At 48.3% G+C, this 12,498-nt stretch overlaps 1 long non-coding RNA gene across 1 annotated transcript; it reads left to right on the forward strand.

The window, feature by feature from the left end:
* Nucleotides 1-1,091: 1,091 nt before the first annotated feature.
* On the forward strand, nt 1,092-2,078 carry LOC128612785 (uncharacterized). The gene is made up of 4 exons (XR_008386801.1): nt 1,092-1,242; nt 1,417-1,455; nt 1,601-1,614; nt 1,751-2,078. It is a non-coding gene; the product is annotated as an uncharacterized LOC128612785 (long non-coding RNA).
* Nucleotides 2,079-12,498: the final 10,420 nt, after the last annotated feature.

Genomic DNA, 12,498 nt, shown 5'->3' on the forward strand with positions numbered 1-12,498 from the left:
TCATTAGTGGTCTACGTACTGCATGAAAGTATCAGCAGTGCTAAAACCTTAAATTGTGTTCCAAATATTGTCTCATATGCTAAAAGTGACACAACATCATCTATATTTTCCTTCCCATCTTTCTGGGATTTGCAAGAATCACTGCCCTAATTCACCAAAATAAGTAGTTCAGAAAGGTTCTACATGTAACAAAGTAGCTCAAAATGAGTCCCCTGATTACAGACGGGCTAGAAATTGTGAGCATTTCTTTAAAAAATTAACGTTTTCCTCTGATTTATTTGATTTTACTTTTGTGCACGTGGTAGACAAGTTTCATGGTTTGTTTTGTGACAAGAGTTCATTGCATGACTCACATCATCATTATTACGAGGCAGAAGATGTTCACTCCCATAAGAGGCTTGTATGACAAGTTACTGAGGAGCGGAACATACAATTCCACCCTACTGCAAAGACAAAAAAGCATATGGACTTATGTGGACACCCTATAGTATTCACAACCCAATGCAATTAAAGCTATTAATTGTGTTACACCCGTAGCTAATAATGCATAGAACAATGTGTTTATCCTATTTGATATGAAATGTACTGTTCTGTCACTTACAGTATAATCTCTGTTAGCAGACTATATATAAATGTGTTTAGTTTTGGAAAAATCTGAGCACGAAGTTATTATAATTGTCTATATAAATATCCTAATGAGATATCTTTTTGGCCCAAATATACAAGGCACATTAAACTGCATATGGATAGGATTGTCATCCTATACAGCAAAAATAGTACCTTTCTTAAAATGACTTTATTTTGACTGAAACATATATGGAACTTTTGGCACAAATAACATACATGACAATCATTTCTTAACATTTGGGAGTCTTTTATGAATGCTTACAGACCCTCTTTGTGCAGTTCTTTAAGTATTTACCTTACTTACATTATCCTTAAAAGTAACTGATGGATGAAAATAGCTTTTTATATATGCCATTTCCTCATTTTCTCCTCTTTTCTCTTACAAATTGCCCACAGCTAACTTTGCAACATCAACAATTTAATATATAATGATGTTCTTCCTCTTCTTCAAACCGGTGTCCAGTGTTAGGAGTTAGGGTTGTCCTTAATTTTTCTCTCCACTTGCTTAACATGTTGTACCAGTCTATACCTGTCCAGCAACTCCAGGGTGTGCCTACGTCATAAATTCAGACAGAGCAGAGAGTTTCTTCAGAAGTGGACTTATCAAGGCAACAGGTAGGACATAATACAACAATTATTTCAGCAAGAGAAGTTTTAAAAATTTGGTTGCTAGTGATATACGAATATATGTGGACTGTAGAACTATGGTCCAATTAAATTAACACAAAATTAGAACAAAATGCATGCTTCATATTTTAGTTAAACAGTCTTTTTTTCATGCACTTTTAGTGCTGTTAATCTGAAGAACAATGGCAGATACAAACCCAGGTGAACATATTTCCTATATATATATATATATATATATATATATATATATATACTTTTTTTTCTATGTTCTGTAACCATTTCTAAAAGATAATTTTGTTTATTCAGTCTAAAATATGTGCTCTGTTTTCTCTTTTTACATGGAAAGATAAAACCCCTCAGGTAACAGCTACACTTCTTTTCTTCTTTCCGACATATGTGCTAATGATATGCACGTGTACTGTACATATTATATACATATGTAACAATAGCATTATATGCTTTAAAAATATGATGCTCATGTATATTTCTTCTGCAGTGCGATAAGAGCAAACAATGCCACGGTGAAGGCAAGGGTGAAGGCAAGGGTGAAGGCAAGGGAAAAGGACCAGGCCAAGGTCAAGGCAAGGGCCAGGGTCATGGTCATGGTCACGGACATGGTCATGGTCATGGTCACGGTCACGGACCTGGAAAGGATGGAAAGGATTGCAAAGGCAACCCATAATGACAAGGAGCTGAATGAAGAGACCTCTGAAGTCTGTCTGATACTGTTTTTTCTTGCACCATGACTAATAAAATAAAACATGTATAAGTATACCACATATGTTTGTTTTTAATTAAATGATAATAAAGTACTGGTATCAGAGCATGGCTTTTAGAATCATTGACTTTGAAATTCACACAGATGAAACTTCAATGTCCACATATAAAACAAAATGAAGTAGCTGTGGCAAGGTGTGCAAGTTTACACAGAAAGAAGGTGTATATGCTGAAACAATGTTAAATCAGGAAATAAGACCTACTTGGTTTATGAATGTTATTTTTTGTAAAGAATACTGGTTAAGCAATACATGCAAGGTGTAGATTCAACCATTAAACACACATAACTCATGCCCCTAAAACATTTTTATATGTTTAAGGAGCAAGAATGGCTCAGAGAAGTTTACATGTCCACAATAAAACTCATCACTGGTTACAGCTTCAGTAGAGCAAAGAAAATGAAGAATGAATATGGTTCTCAATCTCAATCTTAGTTGAAGGGTCAAGCACTGATGGTGCTGAAACACTATTGTTTTTGTTTGTCTTCTTCTACTATTCTTCTTCTATTTAGGAATTTCAGGATATTTATCCTTGCCATGTCCACTGCCTGCTTATTATTAATACTGCTATATTTCCCAGTTCATACGGTTTATTTTTTCCACTCTATCAGGTTCTGCTACGTACAACGCAGCCTTCTGGTTACATGCGGTCTTACTTCCTGGTTTTCACAGTTCCTGTTTCTTCTGTTTATCCCGCATTACTTCTCCCTTGATCACAGCATTCATAGTTTCAAGTTCCCAGATTACTAATCTCTAGTTTCTAGTTTCCAGACTCCTTGTACATAGCATTCCTGGTTGTAGTTCACTGTGCTTTCCACATTTTCTAGTTTTTACCTTTAGGAAGTGCATTTCATTCATGATGACGAGTTCACCTCTGATAAATATCTATTTGTGTTTTTACTGTAGTTGTCAATTCAGATATAATTCAGAAGGATAGTATATAAAACAATAGAAAGATTCAGTACAACCACCTGTGGTTTGGGTTACTTTTCTATAAGTTTTGTTTGTTTATTTGTTGTTGTGTTTTCTTTGTTACCTAGCCAATTGCCATAACCTATACAACGGAGCTGGTGTAACAGGTTAATGTATTTTTTTTGTTTTGTTTTGTCTGTTATATTCATTTATTATGCTATTCCTGAATGATACAGGTTTCCTTTGCCATAGCAAGCAGGGTGACTAGCTAGGTCCGAAAATGTTCTCATTAGTGGTCTACATACCGCATGAAAGTGTCAAGAATGCTATTTTCTTAAAAAGAACCCTGACTATGAAGACTTGTAGGCCTTAACACAAAAAAATTGTCCTCTCCTACTAAAATATGTTGTTAGAAACACATGAAATATGTTCATTACTTTAAAAATCCTAATATTACATATTTTAACCTACGGAGGCCGCCATTAAGTAACATGTGCAATGCACTCTGTAGCGATGACGTAAAATGGTTGCACTTGAGCACTCAAAAGAATAAGCTTCTAGCCCCCGCCGCAGGAAAATAGTGCCACACTTTGCTGCTTTTGGCTGTAATTTTCTAGTTCTTGTGTGCTGTGAAACAGGGATAAACATCTTAGTGCATTTTTTCTGTATATTCTCATAACATAAAGCTCAAATTACTGAGGAGGGGAACAAACAATTCCACTCTACTGCAAAGACAAAAAAGCATCTAGACTTATGTGCACACCCTATAGTATTCACAACCCAATGCAATTAAAATTATTAATTGTGTTACACTGGTAGCTAATAATGGATAGAACAATGTGTTTATCCTATACTGTATGTGTTTACTGAACTTTTTCTAAAAGTTTTTGGTATCTGGTAAATGTATTTATACTTTTACCATGAAGTTGTCACGACTTCCCCTTTAAGCAGCATGCTGAAGAGCATGTTCCTTGTTAGAGTTCGTTAGGCTAATCATTAGATTTAGTCCACGCTGGTTTCTCCGCTCCCAGTATCTCGCGATTGTTTGTTTCATGTTTGGTATATCGACCCTGTATCCCGTGACCGTGACCTTGATTCCTGCCTAGCCCCGTGTATGCCTGTTTGCCGATTGCCTGACCTCTTGCATGTTTGTGGATTTAGTTTTTTGGATCATGTTTTGGATTTACCTGTCTGAGCCTCTCTTAAATAAAACCTGTTCAAACTGCGTTTGCATCCGTCCTATCTCCGTTACGTCACAAAACATAACAGAATATTCTGCCTAAACATGGATGCAGCAGGAGAACGGAGAAAATGCAGAACCCGGAAGTCAACGCCAACCGTCCCCGCTATGGACTCAGTCCAATTCCCACAACGGACATTTATGGTGCTTCCTGATCCATTTGACGGATTTTTCAGTGCCCCGGAATATTTTCAGGTAGACTGTCAGTTCTATTTCTCCAGCCTGTTTGACCCGAAGCCAGAGGAGAAGCAATGGCTCCGATTCATGTGGTCCTGGTTCTTTGGACCGGCCCGTCAGTGGGTGCAGCTCCTACTGGATAAGCACTGTAGGAACCTGGACAGTGTAGAACAGTTTGTGCTGGAGTTCATGATGCGGTTCGGGAGTCCGGAGGCGAGGGTCGAGCTAGAACAACTTTTGGGGGGGGTATGTCTGGCAGGCAAACCTGCCCTGCCGTTTACCCACTACTACAGACAAACTCATGCAGAGCCCCAGCCGGAGGTTAACCTGGCGACCTCAGACCTCGAACCTGAGACCCACAAGGTGGGCTCACCTGCCGAGCTCCAGCTAGAGGTCAACAGGGAGGCCCCAGCATCGGAGCCCCAGCCGGAGGTTAACCTGGTGACCTCAGAGCTCGAACGTGAGACCCACGAGGTGGGCTCACCTGCCGAGCTCCAGCTAGAGGTCAACAGGGAGGCCCCAGCACCAGAGCTCCAGCCTGAGGTTCAGGAGGGGGTCTCAGCTCCACAGATCCACTGTAAAGCCCAGTTACTGTCCCAAGAGTCTGTTAACACGGCTGACCAAGTTCTGCTCAAGCCCGAGTCTACCGACAAGGCCGACCGAGTTCTGCTCGAGCCCGACTCTACCGACAAGGCCGACCGAGTTCTGCTCGAGCCCGAGTCTACCGACACGGCCGACCGAGTTCTGCTCGAGCCCGAGTCTACCGACACGGCCGACCGAGTTCTGCTCGAGCCAGAGTCTACCGACACGGCCGACCTAGTTCTGCTCGAGCCCGAGTCTGCCGACCAAGTTCTGCTCGAGCCAGAGTCTACCGACAAGGCCGACCAAGTTCTGCTCGAGCCAGAGTCTATCGACACGGCCGACCAAGTTCTGCTCAAGCCCGAGTCTACCGACACGGCCGACCAAGTTCTGCTCAATCCCGAGTCTACCGACACGGCTGACCACGTTATGTTCACGCCCAAGTTTGCTGAAACAAACAACCAAGCTCTGCTCATGTCTACGTCTGATGACCTGACCAACCAAGTTATGCTCACGCCTAAGTTTGCTGAAACATACAACCAAGCTCTACTCATGGCTACATCTGCTGATCTGACCAACCAAGATATGCTCACACCAGAGTCAGAAAACATGTTCGACCAAGTTCTGCTCACACCCGAGTTTGCTGAAACAGACAACCAAATTCAGCCTGCAGGCTCTGCTGAGTACGTTGCTCTGCTTTCCTGTCCAGTCGAGGACATCTCTCCTCTTTCCTGCACTGCTGAGTACGTCGTTCTGTTTCCCTGCTCCGCCACGGACGTTGCTCTGCCTTCCTGCTCTGCCAAGGACGTCGCTCTGCTTTCCTGTTCTGCCTGCCTGCTCTGCCTGCTCTGCCTTCCTGCTCCGCCAAGGACGTCGCTCTGCTTTCCTGTTCTGCCGAGGACGTCGCTCCGCTTTCCTGCTCTGCTGAGAACGTCGCTCCGCTTTCCTGTTCAGCTGAGGACGTCTCTCTGCTTTCCGGTTCAGCCGAGGACGTCACTCAGCTTTCCTGTTCAGTGGAGCATGTCGCTCTGCTTTCCTGCTCCGCCGACGATCTCGCTCTGCTTTCCTGTTCTGCTGAGGACGTCACTATGCTTTCCTGTTCAGCCGAGGACGTCGCTCCGCTTTCCTGTTCAGCCGAGGACGTCGCTCCGCTTTCCTGTTCAGCCGAGGACGTCGCTCCACTTTCCTGTTCAGCCGAGGACATCGCTCCGCTTTCCTGTTCCGCCACGGACGTCACTATGCTTTCCTGCTCTGCTGTGTACATCGCTCTTCTTTTTTGTTTCGCCAAGAATGCCGTGCGGTCTCCTGGCTCTGCTTGGGACATTCTGCCCAGGGGGCCGGGGCCGCCAATGGAGATGGATGTTTCATGGCACTCCAGGAGAAGTGCCCTTGGGGGGGGGTTCTGTCACAACTTCCCCTTTAAGCAGCGTGCTGAAGAGCATGTTCCTTATTAGAGTTTGTTAGGTTAATCATTAGATTTAGTCCACGCTGGTTTCTCCGCTCCCAGTATTTCACGATTTTTTGTTTCATGTTTGGTATATCGACCCTGTATCCCGTGACCGCGACCTTGATTCCTGCCTAGCCCCGTGTATGCTTGTTTGCCAATCGCCTGACCTCTTGCATGTTTGTGGATTACGTTTTTTGGATCACGTTTTGGATTTACCTGTCTGTGCCTCTCTTAAATAAAACCTGTTCAAACTGCGTTTGCATCCGTCCTATCTCGTTACGTCACGAAATGTGACAGAAGTGACTTATGGCCTATACTAAAAAGGCCATAGGTCACCTATACTAGGCCTATACTAAAAAAAAAACTGTGTGGTCTGTTAAAAAATAAACATTGATTGATTGCTTGTTGTTCTTGCCCCATGGAAATAAAAAAAAATGTAAAGAAAACAAATTTCTATTGCTTTTTTTTCTTAGTGAGGATGTTAAAGGGTTAAAAGTAACTGATGGATGAAAATAGCTTTTAATATATGCAGTTTCCTCATTTTCCCCTCTGTCACGATTCCCCCTTGAAGCAGTGTGCTCTAAGCGCAAATGCGCGAGCACCTGCTTTTCCGCTGTCGACCGTAGTGACATTGGGACACGTGTGTTTTGTTTATGTTTGTCATGTCTCCTCCCTGTTCCGTCATTGGCTGGGAATTCACGTGGGTCTGTATTGCTCCCAGCTGATAGCAGTTTACACGCTAATCATGTCCGCATATATACCGCGCGCTTCCCAGCACACAACGCGGAAGATTAATAAGTCGTAAGTAAATGTTTAGCGTTAGTTTAGTTCGCGTCATAGTCATAGTCATAGTCATAGTCATAAGTTAGTGCTGGATTCTCCGCTTCCAGTCGCTCGTTCTAGTTCATGTCTTGTTTTGGTTATCGACCTAGATTCCTGCCTAGCCCCGTGTATGCCTGTTTGCCAACCGCCTGACCTCTTGCATGTTTATGGATTACGTTTTGGATCACGTTTTGGATTTGTCTGCCTGCCTGTCTCTACAAATAAACAACTGTTATCCTGCACTTGCATCCGCCTTATCTCTGCTCCGTCACGATGTGTGACAGAATCTTCTGCCCTAACATGGATGCAGCAGGAGGACTAGAGAGAGGGCACGCCACAGCAACCAGGAAAATCGTAGGACAATACCGCATCGGGGAACGCTCGGATTACTGGCCGCATTTTTCATCCATGCAATTTCCCCAAAGGTACGCCATTGAATTGCCGCCAGAGACAGCGGGATTGGGGAGCTACCCACTGGAGTTTCTCTTCAGCTCCAGGAGTATTTCTGCAGCTTGGCGGTTCCCAAGCCTACTAAGAGAGAGTGGATCGGGTTCCTGGTGTCCAGGTTTTGCGGCCCGGCCCGTGACTGGGCGGAGCAGCTGGTGAGTGCTGGGTCGCCAGCCCTCCATGATGTCACTCAGTTTACAGAGCTGTTTATGGAGGAGTTTTCACAGCCTGGACAACTTCGTGGTCTTGATTTACTGGGGTGGAGAGTCAATGGACAGCCCCAGGTGGACCCCCCATTCAACCTCTATTATGAGGAGATGGACAGGGCAGTAACCGGCGATCCACTTCAGTTTCCGGCCAACACGGGGGCGAAATCCCCGAGATGTATGACCGAGGGCTGCGGGAGAGAGACTCAGCTTCAATGTCCCACTTGCAGGAAGCTGGGCCTCCAGGAAGCTTTCTTCTGCTCTCAGGAATGCTTCAAGAGCAGCTGGCGGGAGCATAAGAAACTCCACCGGAGAGCCCGTGCAGAGACCCAGCCCGGGACCGACAGGGTGACCTCAGAGCTCGAACCTGAGCCCCACGAGGTGGGCTCACCCGCCAAGCCCCAACAAAAGGTCCAAGTCCAAGTCAAGTCTCACGTCCCTGAGATCCAAGTCAAGTCTCACGTCCCTGAGATCCAGGTCAAGCCTCCAGTCCCTGAGCTCCAGGTCCAGCCTCCAGTCCCTGAGCTCCAGGTCCAGCCTCCAGTCCCTGAGCTCCAGGTCCAGCCTCCAGTCCCTGAGCTCCAGGTCCAGCTTCCAATCCCTGAGCTCCAGGTCCAGCCTCCAGTCAGGAAGGTCCAGGTCAAGTCTCACGTCCCTGAGGTCCAAGCCAAGCCTCCAGGCTCTGATGCCCAAGCCAAGCCTCCAGGCTCTGACACCCAAGCCAAGCCTCCAGGCTCTGAGGCCCAAGCTCTGCTAATATCTCAGCCTAAGGACCAAGTGCGGCTCACGCCCAAGTCTACCGACCCGGTCGCCCCAGTTCAACCCACTGACACGCCCAGCCAAGTTCTGCTCATGCCCCAGTTTGCCGACACGCCCAGCCAAGCTCTGCTCACGCCACAGTCTGCCGACACGCCCAGCCAAGCTCTGCTCACGCCCCCGTCTGCCGACACGCCCCGCCAAGCTCTGCTCACGCCCCCGTCTGCCAACACGCCCAGCCAAGCTCTGCTCACGCCCCCGTCTGCCGACACGCCCAGCCAAGCTCTGCTCACGCCCCCGTCTGCCGACACGCACCGCCAAGCTCTGCTCACGCCCCAGTCTGCCGACACGCCCCGCCAAGCTCTGCTCACGCCCCAGTCTGCCGACACGCACAGCCAAGTTCTGCTCACGCCCCAGTCCACCGACACGGCCAGCCAAGCTCCGCCCATGCCCAAGGTTCACCTAGTGACCTCAGAGCCTCAGTCTCCCTGTTCAGCTGTGGACGTCACTCAGCCTCCCTGTTCAGCTGTGGACGTCGCTCAGCCTCCCTGTTCAGCTGTGGACGTCGCTCAGCCTCCCTCTTCAGCTGACATCGTCGCTCAGCCCGCCTGTTCAGCTGAGGTCGTCGCTCAGCCCGCCTGTTCAGCTGAGGTCGTCGCTCAGCCCGCCTGTTCAGCTGAGGTCATCGCTCAGCCCGCCTGTTCAGCTGAGGTCGTTGCTCAGCCCCCCTGCTCCATGGCAAATAGCGTTCCCCCCTTCTGCTTCGAGGAGACCCATGCTCCTCTCCCTGGCCGCACAGAGACCCACGCTCCTCTCCCTGGCCGCACGGAGACCCACGCTCCTCTCCCTGGCCGCACGGAGACCCACGCTCCTCTCCCTGGCCTTACAGGGGACTTCGCTCTGCCTCTCAGTTCAGCTGGGGACGTCACTCCGCTTTCATGCTTCGACGAGGACGTCGCCCTGCTTCCTTGCTCCGCCGAGTACAGTGCTCTCTTTCCCTGCTCCGCCGAGTACAGTGCTCTGTTTCCCTGCTCCGCCGAGGACGTCGCTCTGCCTTCATGTTTCAACGAGGACGTCGCTCTGCCTTCCTGCTCCGCCGAGTACAGTGCTCTGTTTCCCTGCTCCGCCAAGTACAGTGCTCTGTTTCCCTGCTCCGCCGAGGACGTCGCTCTGCCCTCATGCCCAGCTGAGGTCGTCGCTCTGCCCTCATGCCCAGCTGAGGTCATCGCTCAGCCTCCCTGTCCGGCTGAGGTCGTCGCTCAGCCTCCCTGTCCAGCTGAGGTTGTCACTCAGCCTCCCTGTCCAGCTGAGGTCATCGCGCTGCTTCCCTAGGCCGCCAAGAACACCGTGCAGTTTCATGTCTCTGCTTGGGACATTCAGCCCAGGGGGCCAGGGCCGCCAATGAAGTGGGATGACTCATGGCACTCCGGGAGGAGTGCCCTTGGGGGGGGGGGGGGGTTCTGTCACGATTCCCCCTTGAAGCAGTGTGCTCTAAGCGCAAATGCGCGAGCACCTGCTTTTCCGCTGTCGACCGTAGTGACATTGGGACACGTGTGTTTTGTTTATGTTTGTCATGTCTCCTCCCTGTTCCGTCATTGGCTGGGAATTCACGTGGGTCTGTATTTCTCCCAGCTGATAGCAGTTTACACGCTAATCATGTCCGCATATATACCGCGCACTTCCCAGCACACAACGCGGAAGATTAATAAGTCGTAAGTAAACGTTTAGCGTTAGTTTAGTTCGCGTCATAGTCATAGTCATAGTCATAAGTTAGTGCTGGATTCTCCGCTTCCAGTCCCTCGTTCTAGTTCGTGTCTTGTTTTGGTTATCGACCTAGATTCCTGCCTAGCCCCGTGTATGCCTGTTTGCCAACCGCCTGACCTCTTGCATGTTTATGGATTACGTTTTGGATCACGTTTTGGATTTGTCTGCCTGCCTGTCTCTACAAATAAACAACTGTTATCCTGCACTTGCATCCGCCTTATCTCTGCTTCGTCACGATGTGTGACACCCTCCTTTCTCTTACAAATTGCCCACAGCTAACTTTGCAACATCAACACTAATGTCTAACAATGTTCTTCCTCTTCTTCAAACCAGTATCCCATGTTAGGAGTTAGGGTTGTCCTTAACTTTTCTGTTCGCTTGCTTAACATGTTGTGACAGTCTATACCTGTCCAGCTATTCCAGGGTGTGCCTACATCATAAATTCAGACAGAGCAGAGAGTTTCTTCAGAATTGGACTTATCAAGGCAACAGGTAGGACATGACACAACAATAAATTTTAGTTATGATTATTCAGCAAGAAAAGTCTTAAAATGTTGGTTGCTAGTGATATACGAATATATGTGGACTGTGGAACTAAGGACCAATTAAAGTTACACAAAATTAGAACAAAATGCATGCTTCATACTTTAGTTTAACAGTCTTTTTTTCATGCACTTTTAGTGCTGTTAATCCGAAGAACAATGGCAGATACAAACCCAGGTGAATATATTTCACACATACATACATACATACATACATACATATACATATATATATATATATATATATATATATATATATATATATATATATATATATATATATTGTCGCGACGGACCAACAGCCGGCGCGCATGAGAAGAAAGGCGCTCCTTCCCCAACTGCCGCACCGGCACGAAGCGGACAGCCTCGTGCCAAACACACCAGCAGCCAGAAGGACCATCACGGCAGGGCGGGGCTGCTGACGCTACGCCGGCCAGTGATTGGGGAGTCAGGCGGGAAAAATCCACCACTCAGGCGACAGAGGAGGAGGATAAAATGGCGCGCTTCCGGCCATACAGGAGGAGAAAGACTGGCGGTGATGAGACAGAATCTGTGCGTGCTCTCCAGCGGCCTACAGACGCGCAACGTGGAGCACCCCGGTAATATTGATCCACGCCGACCACTAACCTCTCTCCCTCTCTCTCTCTCTCGTCTCTCTCTCCCTCCGAAGGTGTGAGCGCGGACGAGGCCACCGAGCGGTGAAAACACACACACCGGTAGATGACGGCACAGAAGGACACGCCCTCAAGAAGGTCACGCGACAGCCACACCCCCACGGCCCCCCCCCCCGCACTCACACACACACTGAGTTAAAATAAAACACCCTTAACCACTGCATTCCGTCTCTTGTGGGTCTGTGCTCTGCCCTCCCCCTGAGCTAACTCCCTACACTGGTGGAGGATGCAGGCATAGGAGCCCAAAAAAAAAAAAACAAAACAAAAAAAAACAAAAAAAAAAAGGGACCCTGAGAGAGAAAAAAAAAAAAAAAAAAAGAGGAAAAAAAAAAAAAAAAGAGGAGACAACCATGGATCCCACACTGAAGCACCTGCTAGAGGCCAGCCTCCAGCAGCAAGCAGTGACCCAGCAGCTCGCCGAGAGCCTTCAGGTCGCCACCCAGGCGCTGCTTGGCCTGAGGACGGAGACCCCCGCAGCCACCATGCCCCTCCCCAACCCAGGGAGATCCGCCACCTGCTCCCCCCCCCTCGGCCCCAATGAAGATCTTGAGGCGTACTTTGAGATCTTCGAGGCTATTGCCCGCCGGGAAGGGTGGGATCGTGATGACTGGCCTCATGCCCTCGGCCCCCTGCTCACGGGAGAGGCGCGGACGGCCTAATACGCCCTCGAGCCAGAAGAGGCTGCCGATTACGCCACCATGAAGGAGGGGGTCCTGGCATGGTGTGGGCGAACCCCCTACCAGGCGGTGACAGACTTCCATCGCTGGACATATCGGCCGGGGGCCCGACCACGCGGCCAGCTGAACACTCTCCTCCGGAGCACCAAGAGATGGCTCCGGCCGGATCAGCATACCGCCGCGGAGGTGACAGAAAAAGTGGTGGTCGACCGCTTCCTGAGGGCG

This window comes from Ictalurus furcatus, chromosome 9, assembly GCF_023375685.1.
Source record: "Ictalurus furcatus strain D&B chromosome 9, Billie_1.0, whole genome shotgun sequence".
Taxonomy (NCBI): domain Eukaryota; kingdom Metazoa; phylum Chordata; class Actinopteri; order Siluriformes; family Ictaluridae; genus Ictalurus; species Ictalurus furcatus.